At 42.9% G+C, this 6,478-nt stretch overlaps 1 long non-coding RNA gene across 1 annotated transcript; it reads left to right on the top strand.

Moving 5' to 3' along the window:
• Window positions 1-363: 363 nt before the first annotated feature.
• On the top strand, window positions 364-4,658 carry LOC147652290 (uncharacterized). The gene is made up of 3 exons (XR_015288895.1): window positions 364-486; window positions 851-917; window positions 1,252-4,658. It is a non-coding gene; the product is annotated as an uncharacterized LOC147652290 (long non-coding RNA).
• Window positions 4,659-6,478: the final 1,820 nt, after the last annotated feature.

Here is a 6,478-nt window from a genome sequence, read left to right as displayed (position 1 = left end):
TATAATTTTCAAATTAGCAAATAAATCCAGAAGTGTTAAGGCAAGTAAACAGGGTAATTTCAGACAAAGCAACAATTCCTTGTAAGTATCCTATAACAATTTGGCAAGACACCCAATTATGCCTAGTTATTGACTTCTGAGGAATAATTGTTTTTGGATAAGGAGCTGACAGTCATGCCCTTCACTGGGAGAAGCTGTCACTGAACCTGTAGCCTTGCTGCCGTAGCTCCTGCTCAGTGTGTTTGCAGTCAGGTGAGTCTTGTCTTCACCCTCTGTGCTCTGCAACATTTAAAATACTCCACAACTCCAGCTGCTGCCCCTCCTCAAACACCTCAAATACCAGACCCAGGTGTAGCCATTCCTGTTCTGCACTTGGGTAGATCAGTCTGGCCTCCTGAGCCACATCTGTGAGCAGCTACTGGTACAGCCTGCCTGGGCTGCTCCATCCCAACTGGCCCTGCACCAGAGCTGGCTGCTGTCAAACAGGTAGTTTGGGTTTGGGTTAGGAACAGCAGGGTAATGAACCTGCTGCTGCAGGGAGATAACGAAGGGCTGGCACTAGAGACATGTCCAATAGGGAAGGGCCACTGGAGCAGCTGGGTGTGATAGAAATGAGCTAAGAGAGATGTGGAAAAGGAAATCCTTGGCAGGAAGAGACTGAAAAAAGAGAAGAAAGACTGAAAAAAAAATTAAAAAACAATAAAGAGGAACAAATGTGAGATTTGAAGACAGGAAGTATAGGTGGGAGATTTTGAAGAAATTTGTAAGTGCCAGAAGGAAATGAGCCTTTGGGGACAAAATGAGAGAAGTCAAAATACCTATATTTCATCTATTATTTTTCTCTACCCAGAGCTTCAGTTTTTACTTTTAATATGGTCATTGAAGACGTTTGAGAGAAGAACCAAGCCCTGTTTTAAGTAAGTCAGTGCATGGCATCTCATTGAAATCTCTGGTCTGCAAGCAAACCAGCTCTTTGGCCTTTGAGTTTCCCACTGTAACACCAGACTGTAGCTGCTCAATCTTCCTACCTGCTACAGACCCTTTGTCCTGCTGGTGAGAAAAGAACAAAAAGTCATATTCAGAATGTGTCTCCTCCTTCCTGGAAGCATGGAATGAAATTATTCTGCTTGTAGACAATAAGCCCTTTCAGAGGGTTAATATTTCTGATGTAAAACCAAACAAAATTTTATTATTATTATTGTTGTTGTTGTTGTAACCCAGTTTCAATTTAATATTTACCTGTTTCTATAGAGATGAAGTACAGATTTCCAGAATATTTGCTAAATGAACACTCAACAACCCAGACCTAGGACATGTGAAGGGACAAGAGACATGTCAAAGAGAGTCAGTAAGTGTCTCTGCAGTTTGTCCAGTGCAGACTCAGTCTGTAGTACTAGAAAATGAAATACAGACATTTGCTCAGGCTTTGTTTCAGCCAAAGAAGCTGTAAAATGGGTTTTTGAGCTGTGCTCATGACTTTTCATATGGAAGCTGCCAATGCATGGCTGAAATAGCATATTTTTCCTGTCTCCACACCCCCTTCTCCTTGCGTTCCCTTTCTCCTCTTTAAATTCTTCTTCCTGATAGAAAGGGATCAGAGCCAAAAGTTCCCTACTTCTGGAAACTGTGTGGTTCTGAGATTTTGACTTATCTTTACCTGATGATGTGAGTGAACTACAGCCCTGTTGACTACCGTAGTGTTATCCGAGGTTAAATCAGTCTGTACCTGGCCCACAAAGGAAGCATTGTACAGCATGTTGGCATTTGATCATGCTGGGGAATGAAAGCCATATTTGAGTGAGGCCTACAAGTGCCTCATTACTGCACTGTAAACAACTGGATAGTACAGTAATGGACAAGGCTCTGAGTGCTATGAACGCCTTCACATTCACTGTATTGATTTGCAATGTGCACAGTGATGGTCTGCTGTAATAAATACAAATGCCATAGCGTAGAAATGTCAGAACAACTTATTAAAAATGTGTCTCTTCCTTGCTCGTGCAGTACAGCTTGTACATCTGCACAGCTGCAGGCTTGTGGAGAGATGGGGATGGAGCTGCGGCTCAAAACTCAGCATTGCAAGAATATAAATTTAGCATAAAAACCCAGCCACTACAGGCCAGTCCTTTCCTTTTTCTTTGTGCCTCCCTTAATAGACAAGACTTTTCCTGTGCCTCAGAACATATTTCACATCACAGAGGATAATACATTGTTTCTCACATCTCAGGAGAGTTCAGGTGGTGCCAGGTTTCAGCCCACATACCACAGACAATTCTCTGCCCACCATCTGCCACTTAGAGGAGCCGGAAATGCCACTGGAGCCATCATTTCTCTCAACAGTACAATTGTTTTATGCAAGCATAGAAAGGCCTCAGAATTTACCAGGGCTGTAGTTCAAAGAAGACTCTTGTGGCAGATCACAAGTGTACTTCTGCTGGGTGCACATAAAGCCTGTATTTGTACTGTAATATACATAGACATGTGTATATGTGTAGATATTCATTATTACCCTTTGACCAGATCAGGTTTATTTGACACCTGCCTAATCTCTTGGTCCACTAGATGGTAAGAGGCAATTTCCTTCGGAAAATGTGATATTGTTGAGTTACCATTTCCCAAGCCATCCTTCTCTGTGACAGCTGAGCTGGGCTGCATATCCCAGCTGGACTCTCACTTCTGGCAGAATCCATACCCTTACTGGTAGTTTTCTCTAGGGTTTCCCCACATGTCCTGAAAAATCGGCTCATAGCTCTAAAAAAATCTCTCCCAAACGCTAACCAATGGAGAAAAGTGAGAATCAAACCAGGAAATGGCTTTTCTATGTAGGAGAAATGACAGGCTAATCATTGTAACAAAAATAAACAAGAGGTTATGAATAAGTGTGGAGTGTGAAAGGAGCTATGGAAAGGCTGGGAGGAGAAGTGGATGGAAATCTTTTGCTGGAAGCTTCAGTGTGTTTCCATAGTTATGAATATAAATATTGCCTATGCTTCAGAACTGTACCCCTATACAAATATTCAGATAGGTATTTCCATGATATTCGTCACCATGAGCACTTTGCAGATGACAACTGAATCAAAACCCATCATATATTGTTTGAAAGAGGATTTACTGATCATCATTCAGACTGAAAAATGGAAAGGTTAGATGACTTAGCTCAAATACAGGGCTTGTGGCACAACTGAATCTATAAGCTCTGAATCCATCTGACTTTGTTCCTGTATTTATAAAAAATGTCCTTTCGAGTTTAGTAACAGAATGGATCTATGGAATTTCACAGAAGTCTGTAGATGTAGCTACAGGAACTGCCAGGACCACCTATGTTTTAGTGTTGTTCTCACTGTTCTGGTACTCCTATGGATTAAGAGATTTTCTATAACATCCTGCTGCAGATGCCACAAGAAATGGGAGAGTCTTGAGCAGGACAGAGAAGATTTTCTCCCCAAAGCCCTCCATTTGGTAGGCGTGCCAGGAAGAGGGGAGGAGAGCCTGCTGTTAACCTGTGTGATGGATAGTCCCTGAGGCACCACTGCCATCTGGTGAAAGCTGGAGCAGCCCATGGGGATGTGTTAGGGAGCCATAAGTGACAGCCTTACCACTGCACTAAGCACAGCAGAAAGGGAGAAGTCTGGTCCACAAAACTTTGTTGGGAGGTTTTCCTTCAGAGTTTTTCTTTTTAAGTCTGTTCTAGATTTCTAAACCAAACCCATAATTCTTCACACAGCCTTTGCACACTCATGAAAAACTACAGGAATTAAACTCTGAGGACCATCTCTATGAGGAAATCATAGGATGGTGTCCTCTCAGACTTGGGAATATTGGTGTAGGTTTGCTACCTTTGCCTGAGCAAAGCCATTTTCTGAAGCATGTCAGAGGGAAGTCCCCTGTTTGTGTTGTACAAATGCTCTGCTCCCTGTTGAGGAGCAGGCAGGAGTGGTTACTTCTGTAACACTGAACATACTTTATGTCACATTTGTCAAAAAAGGATGTAAAATGCTTTAGAATGTGAGCATCTATTGTCTGTTCAGTTCCCTGGGCTTAGGAAAATAACCTGGTTCACATCCAGGACACTCAAAACTTGTCTTGGCCAGGCTGGCTATGATGAGGGGAAAGGAGCTGCTGGCATGAGCACGTTGGTACAGGTATCCATGCTTTGTGAGGAAGAAAGGAGGTGAAGGAAGTAGGAATTACTTCAAAAGCCAGTGGGTGTTTTTCTATTACTGAGCTGATATCCTACATGGCATGGGGAAAGCCTACAGGTATGGTGTCTCCTGGGGGTAGGTTTGTTTAGACCTCTATGTTGAAATGAGCACAAAACTGCTGGCTAAATAGACCTTGTATCAAGTGCTGACCTCCTGTTATCAGGGTTCCCTGTAAGTGATGTAAGAGTGAAGAAAATCTTTTCAGCAGAATTGTACTCTTAGTTTAAGCATCATAGTTGGCTGGGGTGATGTATATACAACGTTTGCTTTCTCTTTGCACTCTTAATTTTAGAATCAAAGATTTTTTGTACTTTTTATAATATATCATGAACATTTATTATTCAACTGTTTATGATGTTGTGGGTTATTTTGCCTTAAATCTTAGCATCATATTTAGAAATAGTATCAACTGGTATTTTGACAAGGAGAGATTGAATTAAAATCAATATTATATATTATATCCTGGGGTCTGTTGTCAGCAGATAGTATTAAGACATACATAATTTATTAAAAATTTCAGTAGGGGCCCAAAGTAGTAAGTGAGAATCAGGCCAAGTTTTGGTCAAGTTTTGGTTAAGCTTTTAATGACTTTGTAGGTGCTAAGTTACCTTCACTGTAGTGCAAACCCATTAACTTCAGTGGAGTTAAATAGCCCATTGTTCAGGGAAGTAGAAAATGCAGAGACTTAACAACTAAGTAATAGGTTTTTCAACACAACAAAAACAAAGGAAACGAAGAGATTTCTATTTTGGATAATCAATTTTGCATCCTGAAGAACATACTGGCTAAGGCACTGGAAGATGTGAAAAGCCAATTCTTTACGCTTCCAGCCAGAACCTAGCTAGAGGCCTGAATACAGCATGTCATTATGATTAATTATGGGTAATGAGTGTTTTATGAACCTAAGAAAGAAAAGCATTTATTTTTCTGGTATTATAGTGGTATTGTCTTGTTTTGTTTAAAGCTGGGATTGCAAAGCCAAGCAGATGATGAAACCCCTTTATTAGCTCTTTTGTTTTGCTCTAGACTGTTTACTACACTTATGGGGCCAAATCCCCATCACACAGGGGCTCTGCCAACACAAGAGACAAGGATGCAGTTCAGGAGCTCTGGGATTTTGCATTTTTGCCTTTTGCTCTGTTTAATCCCTTTTCTGTGTCAGAAACCCCACAGACCTATCTAGGATGCCATTCAATGAGCATAAGAGGTAATAAGACTTGTCTGTTCCAAGAGTGGTCTTATCCTGGGAATTTATGAGCTCTGGACCTGACTCAGAGCCTGCTGGAACCTCCAGGAATATTTCTCTTCATTTTTGAAAGCCTTCAGACAAAATCCTTGAGCGTTTCTCTGGAACCTTCTGGTCAGGTTGATGAAAGCTTGAGAGCGGTGATGGCTGAGGGGACAGAGCTGTGACAAAGGCTCTGTGCAAACCATCCTGCCTGGAGCTGCAGAAGTGGCAGTGCCACCAGCACTGTCAGTCCAGAGTGTACCTCTCCTTGCAGGTCTGGGGGATTTCCATCCCTCCAGGGTCTCCATGCTCCCCAGACTGGGACCCACCAGCAACGTGCACAGCTCTGGCTTTACCCACAGAGGTGTTCTTGGAGATGGGCAGCAAGAGGGGATGTAAAACCCCTCTGCTTCATCCCTGCGTTTTAGGGGAACAGCAGGGCAGCATAAGGGATTTCGGCACTGATGGCCCTTAAGTTTTAAAGAAGGGATGGAAAAAGAGCTAGGGGTGAAAGCGGTGAAAGGAGAGAGAAGCGGGATGAGGAAGGGATGGGGGAGCGGGAGCCGGCTGTTCCCCAGCGCACCAGGAGGTGGTGCCCAGCCCCTGCGCATCCCGCGGGCAGGGACAGAGCTGCTCCTGCCGGGGCCAGCTCCGGCTGCGCTGCCCAGGAGCAGCGCTGCTGCCTTCGCCATCCTCACCGCGCTGCCCAGCTCCGCTGCTCTGCTGGGACTCAGGGCTGGCAGTGGTACCTGTGCCAATGCCAGCAAATGCAGGGGAACTTCACACTGCCAGCTGCTGCTATCATGCTGCAATAATGGTAATAAAATAAAGGTATTAGCAAATGACTTCTAAAGTCATTATGTTTACAGAACAAGCGATTCTTGCTGTGCAGAATGCAGGCAAAAATGTGATCCGATTTTAGATTCCTTGTGCTTGCTTTTTCCATCTTGCTAAATTCCTTCTTTATTTTTTAAACTTCTTCATTAAATGATACTATAAAAATAAATAGGTTTTCATAAACCATAAAATCCGTGTGTACAAATTTTAA

The sequence above is a fragment of the Cyanistes caeruleus genome, chromosome 7 (assembly GCF_971803275.1).
Source record: "Cyanistes caeruleus chromosome 7, bCyaCae1.hap1.1, whole genome shotgun sequence".
NCBI classification, from domain to species: domain Eukaryota; kingdom Metazoa; phylum Chordata; class Aves; order Passeriformes; family Paridae; genus Cyanistes; species Cyanistes caeruleus.
Note: the sequence above shows the minus strand (reverse complement) of the source record. Positions and strands in the feature narration are given on the sequence as shown.